General features: G+C 43.1%; 1 protein-coding gene across 5 annotated transcripts in view; it reads left to right on the top strand.

The window, feature by feature from the left end:
• LOC115103233 (SPRY domain-containing SOCS box protein 4-like) overlaps window positions 1–14,891 on the top strand; it is a 138,144-nt gene that overhangs the window by 39,642 nt on the left and 83,611 nt on the right. The window contains exons 3-4 of one of the 5 annotated variants that reach the window (XM_029624037.2): window positions 4,455–4,590; window positions 6,009–6,053. The exons of 1 other annotated variant lie outside the window; for it this stretch is intronic. The gene's annotated coding sequence lies outside the window, so the exon portion shown is untranslated. Of the gene's footprint in view, window positions 1–4,133; window positions 4,591–6,008; window positions 6,054–14,891 lie in introns of those variants that run through there. 3 more of the 5 variants (XM_065005861.1, XM_029624038.2, XM_029624040.2) reach the window with 3 other exon arrangements.

The following is a 14,891-nucleotide window of genomic DNA, read 5'->3' as shown; positions in this document are numbered from 1 at the left end:
CCCCTACCTTGTCACAACACAACTGATTGGCTCAAACGCATTAAGGAAAGAAATTCCACAAATTAAGCCTTCCTGGTGACTGTCTCATGAAGCTGGTTGAGAGAATGCCAAAAGTGTGCAAAGCTGTCAAGAGAAACGGACAAATATGTAAGTTCATAGTTTTGATGTCTTCACTATTACTCTACAAGGTAGACAATGGTAAAATAAATGTAAAACCCTTGAATGAGTAGGTGTGGAGTTTTGACTGGTCCTGTACTGGAAACGAAGGTCTACGGAAGTGAGACTTTGTCCTTGTGTTTCTTGGCTATTTACATTGTTTTGTTCACAGGTTGTTTTTCTATGTTTGAGTTTCTACTGCTAGGGAAGAGAAGACGTCTAGTCAGACTCAATCTCACAGGCACAAAAATGACTAGTCGCGCTACTACGGTAATCTACCGCCCTTAAAGGGGAAGGTGGAAATCATCTCATCAGTAATATTGTGGTTAGAAGACTCCGATCACACATTGTTTTTATTAACCAATATACCACATTCATTTTTTGTGTAAGTAAAATAAGAATATACATTTTAGAAAATTGAGGTAAAAAGCGTCTTGTGTGCACTTCCTGTTAAACCGTATGCAAAAGTAACGACTTTAACACCCTAGAGTCAATGTCCACACACCCGCGGAAATCTAATTAGCATAATTAAAATATCCCAATATAAATCTGTCAGTTTAAGATGGTCAGAGAAAAAGTCACCTGCTGTCCTCTCTTTGCCCAGCAATGTTTAAAAGGATTCAATCTCAGTGAGAAATAATTGACTCACTCACGAGAGAATGTCAGCTGCTAAATGTGAAAAGAAAAGTTTGCTGAGAGAATAGAGTTAGGAAATAAAGACACCCCCTCCAGGTAGTGTGTGTAGGAGGTTGTAACTTCTAAGCCAGAATGAAGGTTGCAGGTCCGTGTGGGTGCCATGGACATTGACGTTCAAGCACTCTAATTTGATAACTTATAATCAGTTTTTCAATTGTGTGTGTAGTGGAAAACTTTACAACACCCATTTGAGTGTCACAAATGTGAGAATGAGCATAAATATTTTATCCTTACCAGAAATCCACCTTTTTAAACACGGTAACTGATCAATACATCGTCATTTAATTCTTAAAAACAAATGGATGAATAAGATATTTGGCTACAGATGTGTAATTTCTTAACAATTTCTACATCTTCCATCCAAAAACAAATCCGGTGAAATGGCATGAACACATACTGGAGGAGTTAGCAAGTGGCTCGCTTACCTAACAAACTAGCTAATTCGAAGGACACATCGATGAACGACCAAAGACGCACCTTATTTCTGTTTGAAAATTGAGAAAGAGGTGGAGTTTCGTGTCCAAAGTTGGTCCCACCCACCCCCCCATCCCCCATGTCAATTCTGTCTATTATTTATGTCCACACGTGTGGAATGAGGTTACTCCTGCTACTCCTCCCCCTCTCCCCCTCTCCTCCCCATCCCATTCTGCAAACTGATCCTTTCCTTTTTTTGTTTATTTGCCATCCGTCCACGGTCACTTTGACGACTGCCAAATGAGCATAGCTCTTTTCTCAATCTTCCTCTAGCCTAACCCGTAGGGTTCAAGTACCAAGGTTTAGTTCTTTCTCTCCATCTTCCTCTAGCCTAACCCGTAGGGTTCAAGTACCAAGGTTTAGTTCTTTCTCTCCATCTTCCTCTAGCCTAACCCGTAGGATTCAAGTACCAAGGTTTAGTTCTTTCTCTCCATCTTCCTCTAGCCTAACCCGTAGGGCTCAAGTACCAAGGTTGAGTTCTTTCTCTCCATCTTCCTCTAGCCTAACCCGTAGGGTTCAAGTACCAAGGTTTAGTTCTTTCTCTCCATCTTCCTCTAGCCTAACCCGTAGGGTTCAAGTCCCAAGGTTTAGTTCTTTCTCTCCATCTTCCTCTAGCCTAACCCGTAGTGCTCAAGTACCAAGGTTTAGTTCTTTCTCTCCATCTTCCTCTAGCCTAACTCGTAGGGCTCAAGTACCAAGGTTTAGTTCTTTCTTGCCATCTTCCTCTAGCCTAACCCGTAGGGCTCAAGTACCAAGGTTTAGTTCTTTGTCTCAGTTGTCCATCCCCCTTCCCCTCCTCACTTTCTCACTCCCTTGGGCCTTGTGTGGACAGTTGGGAGGCTTTGTCTACGACTCATTTGTTGGCAGGAGGTGGTTCACACACATACAAACACACACACACTTTTGCCCTCTGGCCCCTCTATTGTCAGAAGCTGCTCAGATGGGGGGCCCTTGGCCCCTATTCTCTCTATGGGGAGAGAGGGAGGGGCCCTTTGTCCTGCAGATAACCACACACACACACACCCCAAGTCCCTGGACCTCATGTGGCTTCCCAAGTGTTAAAAAGCTTTGGAGCGGAAAACGAGGAGGCAATTTATGCCAGGGCTCAGGAGGGAGGAGAGGAAAACAGAAACCTGAAACACACATAAGCATTGGTTATGTATATTATGCTACGGTGGTATTTTTCATCCTATAGCTTGTTCTCCTTTTTTTAATAATGAGCCAACATGTTTTCAGAACTTTTATTTCCGTGAATGATCAAAACTAATTTTCTCATCCCCTCTCTTGTCTCTGCAGCATACATAAAGTGAACGACATGTTTGGAACATCAAATCGCAGTGAAATAGCAATCGAATCACCATTCATATAGAATCATGAGAATCGTAGTATATATCGTATCCAGGGGCTATATATATATATATATATATATTCTAGCTTGTATGGCTCCCTGGGAGAACCCCTCTTCAGCCCACCCCCCCACTCATAAATATCAAAAAGAAGTAACAAAGACCAATAGAAACAAGTTGTAGTATTTAAATACAAATAAAAAAGAGAATGGAATTATTACACTATTACCCTATTGCTAACAACAAACACACAAAGAAAACTAAATTGCACAAATCCTATAATCACACAAATATACAAATAGAATAACACACTTATAAAGAAGAGAACCTGATTATTACACTACTGCACTTCAAACAAGAAACACACAAATTAAATTGCACAACTAATTGCATTAGTACTGTACAAAGTTAGAGGTGTGCTATTTGATTCCCCCTCTCCCCTGACCTCAGGCTTCCAGTGGGGAGACCTGAGGTCAACCTACCCCCGCCCACCTCCCCATCTCGTACTTCTGAGTGGGGAGACCTGAGGTTAACCTACACCCGCCCACCTCCCCATCTCGTACTTTTGAGTGGGGAGACCTGAGGTCAACCTACACCCTCCCACCTCCCCATCTCGTACTTCTGAGTGGTGAGACCTGAGGTCAACCTACACCCGCCCACCTCCCCATCTCGTACTTCTGAGTGGGAGACCTTCCCAGGCAGTAGCCTGCCTAGCTCACAAACTAGAATTAGGGCGTCCACTCCGACAAGGTTAATTGACCCACAGTCCCACCAGGTGACATGATATCATTGAAGTGATGTGCAAATGAGCGATAGAAAACCAATTGCGCAAATGTCACCTTTCGGAATATATATATATATATATATATATTTGTGCAGTTGCCCCATGCCGCCCCCGGCAAGATGCCGCCCTGGGTTAGAAGTGTGTTTCTACAGTGCTATGCATTTCCCATTTACCTCGGTACATGGTAGTAGGCCGAGGTGGGACAGTTGGAATGAAAGGGGGCAATTGTGTACTATCACCTCCTTCTCATTGGATATGTCTGATATGACAGGAAAAAACTGTAAAAGTAAAATAATGAAAGTGTCTTTTATACTGTAGACCGCTGTATGTGTGTATGCAATGTATGTTGGTGTTACATTGTATGTGCAAATGTGTGTTTAGATTCTATGTGCGTCAAATGTGTGTTTGTATTGATTGTTTTTGCCATATTAGTATGTTTATTTATTTTTATTGTGCACTATGTATTAGTATAGTATAGCTTAGGCTATATGCTTGTAGGTGTGTGGTATCCTATCAGTTTGTACTTATATTTTGTATGTGTGTGTCATGTGTCTATCTGTTTGGCAGAGGGGGGTTGGTTGGGCTCAGATGGGGGTGGGGGAAATTAAATGGGCGTGTCCCCTCAGCTGCCCGTCTGTCTGGTTGCCGTCGGTAACCCTGCTTGATGAGATCAGAGGGGATCTGCTTTCAGCATGAGGCAGCCAGCCCTCCCTCTTATCCTCTTTTCTCTCTCTGTCTCTCGCTCTCTCGCTGTGTGTGTGTGCTGAACTGAAACTTACTCAGTCTCGAAGAAGAGGAGTGCCCGATAGTGACGGACACCGTAGCGAAGGACGTCACAGCAGCGAGGAAGAGGCGCCGAGGGCAGGAGCAGTAGCGATATCGAATGGCTTAGCTTCTGCCAGGGAGGGAAGAGAGGGGGTTTACCTCTCTGGGGAGAGGCTTTCCCTCAGCAGGACTCAACCTGCTTCTGTTCTCCTCTTCTTCTTTTTCTCCTTCAGTTCTTTCCACAAAGGAGAGAGGAAGAGCTTTTGTCACCGCTCTTCTCTTTTGGTTTGTTTTATATCGGCTTTGAGGGGGAACAGGAACGAGACGCAGTGGAGTTGCACAGAGGGGAGCTACGCTACTGTTACCTCTGTAAGTGGCTTGTTTAAGAGTGTGTGTGTGTACGAGGGAGAGCACGGTAAAGAGGAAGTTGCTGGGTTGTGTGAAAGTGACTTTATGTATGTATCCCTGAGAGAGGATGATACTGCGTGACACAGTTTACTGTTTGTTACACTCTATATACTCTATAATTAAAACCTCTGTGTTGTGTTGTGTGTGTGTGTGAGAGACCGGGTGTGTGTTTTGGCATCCTCCATGCAGATCTCTCACGGCTGGCCAGCTTTCTCCCAGACACTGTGTTTCCTCTCATCTCTCTCCTGTCTTTTCCTGTCGTCTTTAATGGCCCAGAGGCCCCAGCTGGACAGGATACGACTCTCTTCCGCTCAATGTGTGTCGGGAATTCTCCCATTAGCCATCCTGGGATTTCCCCCCATTACTTACATTAAAAGTATAGCTAATCCTGATATCTATTTTTAAACCAGATTTTCTTGGGACTAATTTGTCCACCCCCCCCCATTTTCGCTGTTGTCCTACAATGTTTAGATTGGAGGGGGGGGGTGAACTCTGAGCTGTGCTGCTGGGACGGTTAGACCAATGACTGTATATATGAATGGACAAAGTCATCAATCACGTGACCCCATTAATTCCTATATGACAACCCAATAGCGCATTGAAGCCAAATGAAGTCCATTATGATGGCGTCTCATGGAGACATGCGCAGTCATTCTCCCATGGGTTAGACAGCAGGGCTTCATTCTGACTTCATCCCTTTTCTTTTGTCAGCTGCTGACCTCTCGCTTGGCTTGTTATCCCTCCCTCTCTCCTCCTCCTCTGTGTCTCACTCTCTCCCCTTCTCTTTCAGGGTGAGATAAGGTGATTTAGAGAGCAGTAGAGAGGTTGTGGGGGATTCTCTGGCACATGCATTGTTAGTCTCTATTGTTTATCTGTGTTTTTTTTATTTATCTGAGAAGTCCCTGACCGCTGGCTAACATTATGCTTGGGAGAAGAGAGCTTTTTATGGAGTCAAGTGTCCCATCTGCGTTTTGGTTTGGTAGGCCTGTGTATGTGTGTAACAGAGTTAAGAACGTACTGTAAGCTCACTCCACAGCTAGCTTGAAATTGCGCAGATGGAGAGCCATCCAACTGGTACCTTTTCAGGTGGCTCAAATGGTTGGAACGTTGTCAAGGAGGGCGGTCACATGTGTTAGCAAATCAGAGGTCCCCAGTTCCAGCCAGGTATTGGCCGAATTGGTGGGAAGTGGTTAGGGCAAAGCAAGCAATGTGATGTCCCTAACATAGGCATGTGTGAGTGTTCAACCCTAGCATGCAGACGTGTGTGTTGTACCCTTTTATGAGTTTATTCATGTATGAATGTGTGTCTGTGATTTACACTTGTATTTTTTTAAAGATTTTTTTTTTTTAGCATTCAAACAATTTCATCCTCCTTTCAGAACACAGAAGACATTCAGTCTGTGCTTGAACAGGAACAGGAACAGGTAAGGTGTGCAGCGGCGTGTCATGTTAAGCTACCATATATTAAATGTCATTACTGGCTGCAGCCCGAGCTGTGAATCTGCCATCTAAATCTTTCGTGCTCCTTGAGAGGTTTATGGATGTGGCCACAGGGGTATGTTTGTGAAAAATAAATGAATGTACTTTGTGTGGGTGTCGGCGAGGAGATATTTCATCACTAACGTTAATAACATTCCCCTTAGTGCGATACTCACTATAATGCTTTAAAGGTCTATCAGAAATTGGCGATTCCATGCCATAAATATTCAGGGTTTCTCTGATTTGTTCTGGCAATTCTCACATACTAACTTTGTTGGGAGGAAGGATGTTTGACATGCTTTTACATTTGTATCACAAACAATTGTTGAGGAAATCATGATGAAATTGGCCATTTTATGCCATTTTTAGACCTGTACAGTGCATTCGGGAAGTATTCAAACCCCTTCACCTTTTCCACAATTTGTTGCTTTACAGCCTCATTCTAAAATTGTAATAATAATATCCTCATCAATCTACACACAATACCCCATAATCCCAAAGCGAAAACAGGTTTTTATAAATTTTTGCCCCCCCCAAAAAATATGTACCTTACTTAAATAAGTATTCAGACCCTTTGCTATGAGACTCGAAATTGAGCTCAGGTGCATCCTGTTTCCATTGATCATCCTTGATGTTTCTACAACTTGATTGGAGTTCACCTGTGGTAAATTCAATTTATTTGACATGATTTGGAAAGGCACACACCTGTCTATATAAGGTTCTACAGTTGACAGTGCATGTCAGAGCAAAAACCAAGCCATGAGGTCGAAGGAATTGTCATGGAGCTCTGAGACAGGATTATGTTGAGTCACAGATCTGGCGGAAGGGTACTAAAACAATTCTGCAGCATTTAAGGTCCCTGTTTCCGTTCATCGTCCTTGAGATGTGATTGGAGTCCACCTGTGTTAAATTCAATTGATTGGACAGGATTTGGAAAGGCACACACCTGTCTATATACACTGTCAACTCTGTATTAATGTTAGAGCTAAAACCAAGCCATGAGGTCGAAGGAATTGTCCGTAGAGCTCTGAGACAGAATTGTGTCACAGCACAGATCTGGTGAAGGGTACCAAAACATTTCTTCAGCATTGAAGGTCCCCAAGAACACAGTGGCCTCCATCATTCTTAAATGGAAGAAGTTTGCAACCAACAACAATCCCGGCCAAACTGGGGGAGAAGGGCCTTGGTCAGGGAGGTGACTGAGAACCCGATGGTCACTCTGACAGAGCTCCAGAATTCCTCTGTGGAGATGGGAGAACCTTCCAGAAGGACAACCATCTCTGCAGCACTCCACCAATCAGGCCTTTATGGTAGAGTGGCCAGACGGAAGCCACTCCTCAGTAAAAGGCACATGATGGCCGCTTGGAGTTTGCCAAAAGGCATCTAAAGGACTCTGACTGTGAGAAATAAAATTCTCTGGTCTGATGAAACCAAGATTGAACTCTTTGGCCTGAATGCCAAGCGTCATGTGTGGAGGAAACCAGCCACCGCTCCACACCTGGTGAATACCATCCCTACGGTGAAACAGTGGTGGCAGCATCATGCTGTGGGAATGTTTTTTAGCTGCAGGGACTGGTAGACTAGTCCGGAGGGAAAGACGAACGGAGCAAAAATACAGAGCATCAGGTTGGCTCAGATTGCAACCCTGGCGAAGGCCCCATCCCTGCTTGAAGAATTCTGTTCTTTTTTTGACAATTTTAATGATGCACATATTGCCATTTGATTTAATTATGTCATATGTTTTACCCCCTACAACACTTTCAATGACTTTGTAGAACAGTCCTGTATGCCAAATAGAATCAAATGCTTTTTGGAAGGTGATAAAGCAAGCGTATATTTTGGTATTATTTTGGTGAACATGTTTATCTATCAGGGTGTAAATATGATCAGTCGTGCGATGTTTTGGTATAAATCTAATTTGGCTTTTACTCAAGACATTGTGCTTATTAAGGAAGTTTAGAACTCTTACATTTATAATACTACAGAAAACCTTCCCCAGGTTACTGTTCACACAAATGCCCCTGTAATTGTTTGGGGTCAAATTTGTCTCCGTTCTTAAAGATTGGGGTTATGAGTCCTTGATTCCAGATGTCAGGGAAATAACCTACAGTCAGGATCAAATTAAACAGTTTTAATATAGCCAATTGACATTTTGCACTAGTGAGTTTGAGCATCTCATTTAGGATGCTGAGAGAGCCTTGATATAAACGGAGCGCTCAGGACCTGGGGACGAAGGTTTACCTTCCAACAGGACAACGACCTATGCTTCGGGACAAGTCTCTGAATGTCCTTTAGTGGCCCAGCCAAACCCCGTCAAACATCTCTGGAGAGACCTGAAAATAGCTGTGCAGCGACACTCCCCATCCAACCTGACCGAGCTTGAGAGGATCTGCAGAAAAGAATGGAAGAAACTCCCCAAATACAGGTGTGCCAAGCTTGTAGCGTCATACCCAAGAAGACTGGAGGCAGTAATCGCTGCAAAGGAGCTTCATCAAAGTACTGAGTAAAGGCTCTGAATACTTAAATACATTTACAAAAATGTCTAAAAACCTGTTTTTGCTATGTCGTTATGGGGTATTGTGTGTAGATTGATGAGGGGGGAAAACAATTGAATCAATTTTAGAATAAGTGAAGCGCTCTGTATACTTTCTGAATGTTCTGTATGCACAAACGGTTTAGTCTGGAAAGCATGCGGCCGCCTTTATAGAATCCTGTAACACATGGAGTACGTCTCGATTCTGAAATATACACTGAGTGTACAAAACATTGACATAGACTGACCAGGTGAATCCAGGTGAAAGCGATGATCTTTTATTGATGTCACTTGTTAAATCCACTTCAATCAGTGTAGATCAAATCAAATGTTATTTGTCACATGCGCCAAATACAGCAGGTATTCCTTAACCAACAATGCAGTTTTAAGAAAAATACGTCTTAAGTAAAAAATGTTTAAAAAAGAAGGGGAGAAGACTGGTTAAAGAATGATTGTTTTCCCTTGAGACAATTGAGACATGGATTGTGTATGTGTGCCATTCAGAGGGTGAATGGGCAAGACAAAAAAACTTAAGTGCCCTTTGAAGGATGCCAGGCGCACCGGTTTGTGTCAAGAACTGCAACCCTGCTGGGTTTTTCTACAGTTTTCCGTGTGTATCAAGAATGGTCCACCGCCCAAAGGACATCCAGCCAACTTGACACAGTTCTGGGAAGCATTGGAGTCAACATGGGCCACCAGCATCCCTGTGGAATGCTTTCGACACCTTGTAGAGTCCACGCCCCAACGAATATAGTCTGTTCTGAGGGAAAAGAAGGTGGTGCAACTCAATATTGTGAAGGATTTCACATTAATGTATTTAGTATTAGAGGTTTTGCATCAGTCATTGCCCAAGTAAAAATAGCCTTTGAATGACTAAAGAAATCACCCGTCATATTTTTACGCTATTAAAATTCTCAGAAAATGTACAAGTCATTCAATTCTATCATCTCTATCAGGAAGCCTGACAAAACAGGCTGAGTGGGCAGGGAGCTTATATTCATGAGCTCACCTTGACTGACGGCTCATTGAAACACCCTTGTGGTCGTTGCCAGGTAACAAGGTAAACAATGAGCTACATCATTGATAACCAGGTAAACTATGGGCTACATGTCATTCAGAGCCTAAATAGTATACCTCAACCCCTTTTCTCTGCAAAATGTTCTCATGGTCAACAGAGCTGATCAAAGACTGTTGGATATGTGACAAACCGCAGCAATACACAATTACATTTCTATTGTTTTGTAACTAATTACAGAATACAGTTCACTGATACACTTCACCATAATGAATCAACTCTGAGTCAGCTTAGACACAAGGGAATATACATGAAAACAGCATAACATAAGTGTACTAGAAAATGTGTTGGTGCCTCTGCATTAGCATCATCAATGACAATATGTTCAGAATTATGTATTTATGATACATTAATTTGATCATTTACATTAGGCCAGCATAGACAAAATATTTATCAACATGAACACTCATGAGAAATAATGGTGAGACATCATATGACCAAAAAAAGCAATTTTGAGCCACTCATCTCCCATCAGAATGCTTGAAAATAACAATACAAAGTAACAACATTTGATATCAAGTAAAAGTGAATTACTCAGACTTTAGGTATTGCAGCCAACTACAGAGATTGATGGTGAGGGGAGCTGCAGAGGAGAGAGACCCAGGTACCCCACATCAATCAAGCAGACTTCAGTCACCCACTTGCCTTCAGTCACTTACTTGACTTCAGTCACCCACTTGGCTTCAGTCTTCCTCAAGATGAAAGCGGGAGACAAATCCAGCGGTGGCCTCCTCCTTGTCAGGCCTCTCACACTGGGCAGACAGGGGTCCTGTGATGGGCAGCTCGCACAGCTTCCCCACATAAGGTGCTGGATCAAGGGTGACCTCGCTGGGGAGGAGATCCAGGAGCCCTTCTACGTAGCCTGTAAAGTTTTTGAAAAGTGAAATGTTTGTTAAAGGGGGAGTGCTTAATTTCCTTACTTAATTTCCTTTTATTTACTGATGCGATCAATTTATTGATGTAGTGATCTACTCATTCTACAATGTGTTTTCTGGTATTTTTGAAGTACTCAATTTCAAATATGCAATATTTGGTCGTGCACTTTTTTGTGAAACTTTTCAATGTTTGTATTTGGAAATTTGTTGTGCCTGAAATGCTCAATTGATTTGAAGTGAATAACTAAAAATAATAATTGATCACATTTATATAGCGCTTCCCATAGATTCTCAACGTGCTCCAAGAGCAAAAAACAGACCAATATATGACAGGTCAACCAATATGACTTACTGTATGTTGGGTCTGTTGTCACAGGCTTCTCAGCATATCCCGTCTTCTTTGCCTTGGGAAAACTGATTTTGTATCACAGCATTCCTGCTGGTGTGTTTGCCTGGGAAGCTGTGCAGACAGAGTAGATGTTGAATTTTCTAAAATGTCTATCATTATAGCTTGATGATAGTGGGAAAGACAAAAGGAGATGGAAAGTGCGATAATAATACCCAACAAACTCCTTTTATGGTCAACATTCCTGCGTGTCGGCTGTGTGCTGGCACTACTCAGACGCAACGTAGGGGGCTGAAAGCCAATTTTATGTTTAATCTGAATATGTGGTCGGCGGCTCCATATGGATTGTCTGACGCAATTGCGGATCCTCCAGAGGCACGCGGACGCCAAATTGAGCTCTGAACTGCAAATGTTGTAACCATGTGGAGGCTCCGTATAGCTTCGCATCGACGTGATTGGTTGATGGTAGGTGGGGGTGGGAGGTCCAGTATAAGCACACACTCACTTCTTTGACAACTTTCCTCACAACAGCTCTGTGCTGCTCTGTGAAGGTCAAGAAGTATGAATGCCCTTACTTCTGCGGAGGCCGTATCGCCCTAAATGCTGCACTGCCAATGCTGGCGTCGTTGTGACTTAACAGGTGTGTTACAGAAAATATATCGTTCACAAGTCAAAACAGCCACAGTTCCAGCCACAGCCACCGAGTCAGACTCATCAAACTCTGATACTTACATTATGGTCAGCCCTTGCAAGATCCACTGTCAATAATGGCACAGCATCCGTCTTCAGGTTTAGCTTCCTGGCAAGATCTATCGAATGTCCTCACCAGTTGATAAAGCAACTTCGCTCTAAATGTACACTGCACTTACATGATCGAAATTTTCAGTGGAGCCTGAAATGAAAAGCAGCCACTGCTGTTAAATGTTAATTCTTCGGAATATAGTGTAACTTTAAATGAATGCTATGGCATCCAGTCACAACATTGTGCTTTTTCTGCCATGCTGGTAAGTACAGTAGCTAGCTAACTAAAAGGCACAACACACATGAAAAGGGTTTAGTTTGCTTGAGCTATCTTACAGTTTGTAAACAAAGCCGTATAATGCGCACGTGATGACTGTTTTGAGGCGTTACATATTTAAATGAGTTAAGATTATAAGATGCTCTCCCGAGTGGAGCAGCGCTCTAAGGCACTGCGTCGCAGTGCTTGAGGTGTCACTACAGACCCGGGTTTGATCCCAGGCAGTGTCACAACCGGCCGTGACCGGGAGTCCCATAGAGTGGTGCACAATTGGCCCAGCGTTGTCCAGGTTAGGGGAGGGTTTGGCTGGGTGGGCTTTACTTGGCTCATTGCGCTCTAGCGACTCCTTGTGCAGGCTGACTTCGGTCGTCAGTTAAGTGGTGCTTCCGCCGACACATTGGTGCTGTTGGCTTCTGAAACGACATTCATCGTAAAAATAAAAAAATAGAACATCCTTTCTCCCATTGAAGTTTATATGTAAGAATTGCAAGAAAAATCTATTGTGTGTGTCAATGACTACGTGCCTATGGTTTTGATGTCCATGTTTAATAATGCCTGCTGTGTGTTTGTGGCTGCAATATATCAGGTCATTTAAAACTGAGTTCAAACTGATACATTGGTGCGATTTAAAAAATATATATATTATTATTTTTTAAATTATTTTTTAACCAAGTGCTCCTGACCATTAAAATCGCCATAAAGGCTAATCTTCCAAAACACACAGGCCTATCACAGTTTTGTGTGTGTAAAGCAGACGTCTCTGCCTGTCAAGCTTTCGTTGATTGCAGCACTGCAAATCGACTGGCCCATTTTTGTTGGCAGCATGATGTAATTTGTACCAATTTACAGGGTGTTAGTGCTGTTTTTACCTTTCGCTGATGGTTTACTGCTGCTACAGAGAGGGGGATGGAGGGGAAAGAGGGGGATGGGGGGATGGAGGGGAAGGGGGAAAGAGGGGGATGGAGGGGAAAGAAGGGGAAAGAGGTGGGATGGAGGGGAAAGAGGGGGAAAGAAAGGTTGGGATGGAGGGGAAAGAGGGGGATGGAGGGGAAAGGGTTGGGATGGAGGGGAAAGAGGTGGGATGGAGGGGAGAGGGGGATGGAGGGGAAAGAGGTGGGATGGAGGTGGGATGGAGAGAGGGGGATGGAGGGGAAAGAGGTGGGATGGAGGGGAAAGAGGTGGGATGGAGGGGAAAGAGGGGGATGGAGGGGAAAGAGGGGGATGGAGGGGAAAGAAGTGGGATGGAGGGGAAAGAGGGGGGATGGAGGGGAAAGAGGTGGGATGGAGGGGAAAGAGGTGGGATGGAGGGGAAAGAGGGGGGATGGAGGGGAAAGAGGTGGGATGGAGGGGTGGGAGGAGGGACAGAGTAAGGAAGAGTTTCTTTAGCCTAACAGGAGAGAGGGAATGATGGATTCAAATAAATGGAAGAGGGAGATTTCCCACATTTCTTGTTCTCTTTATATGGTCCAATGGGAGTAACGGGCCGCTTTCAGATGGAGTATAACTTCTTCTCTCTTAAAGACCAATCATTCTGTGGAATTCAGTCTATATTTTGACATAACTCTAAATAATGACATACTGCATACAATCTACCTACCCCTGGCATATCCTCACATGGAATGAATCTCAACTATGTAGACACTAAAGGTTGTTTGGAATAGTTTGTATAGTCTTCAGTCTTCACTGCAGTTCACCCCTAGCAACACACACACACACACACACACACACACACACACACACACACACACCACACACACACACCCCTCTAATTGGAACCAGGGTTGCTACAAGCCTGTGTTTGTCTGTGTGAACGCATTGCTTTGGATTCCCATTAACAGACTGGTCTTGGTTCTTCCTCCTGTAAAGCTGACCGACTTTGTTTGATCATTTGTTCATGTTCCAGACATTATTATGGGGAGTGAGGAGTTTTCCCTAGGACTGTGCGTGTGTGGCTGTTCCTAGGTAATGACTGTGAGAAGAATGTCAGCCTGATGAACTGTGTGTGTGTGTGTACAGTCATACACTGACTTATTTCAGATTTTGTTGAGTTACAGCCTGAATTCAAAATGGTTGCGATTTGTTTGTTTTGTTTTTATCCATCTACTACAATGCCTACGATGACAAAGTGAAAACATGTTTTCAGACATTTTTGCAAATGTATTAAAAATGAAATACAGAAATATCTCATTTACATAAGTATTCACACCCCTGAGTCAGTACTTTGTAGAAGCACCTTTGTCAGTGATTACAGCTGTGAGTCTCTTTTTGGGGTAAATCTCTAAGAGCTTTCCACACCTGGATTGTGCAACATTTACCCATTATTCTTGTTAAAAGCTCTGTCAAATTGGTTGTTGATCATTGCTAGACAACCATTTTCAGGTCTTACTATAGATTCTCAAGAAGATTTAAGTCAAAACTGTAACTCAGCCACTCTGGAACATTCACTGTCTTGGAAAGCAATTCCAGTGTAGATTTGGCCTTGTGTTTTAGGTTATTGTCTTACTGAGAGGTGAATTCATCTCCCAGTGTCTGGTGGAAAGCAGGCAACCAGGTTTTCCTCTAGGATTTTGTGCTTAGCCCCATTCTGTTTCTTTTTCATCCTGAAAAACTCCCCACTCCTTAACGATTACAAGCATACCTATAACATGATACAGCCACCACTATGCTTGAAAATATAGAGTGTGGTACTCGGTAATGTGTTGTATTGGATTTGCCCCAAACATATATGTATCACTTGGTATTCAGGACAAAAAAGTGAATTGCGTTGCCACATTTTTTACAGTATTACTTTAGTGCCTTTTTGTGAACAGGATGTATGTTTTGGAATATTTTTTATTCTGTACAGGCTTCCTTTTCATTCTGTCAATTAGGTTAGTATTGTGGAGTAACTACAATATTGTTGATCCATTCTCAGTTTTTTTCCCCCATCACAGCCA

The sequence above is a fragment of the Oncorhynchus nerka genome, linkage group LG20, assembly GCF_034236695.1.
Source record: "Oncorhynchus nerka isolate Pitt River linkage group LG20, Oner_Uvic_2.0, whole genome shotgun sequence".
Classification (NCBI taxonomy): Eukaryota; Metazoa; Chordata; class Actinopteri; order Salmoniformes; family Salmonidae; genus Oncorhynchus; species Oncorhynchus nerka.
This window is presented reverse-complemented; position numbering and strand designations above follow the sequence as displayed.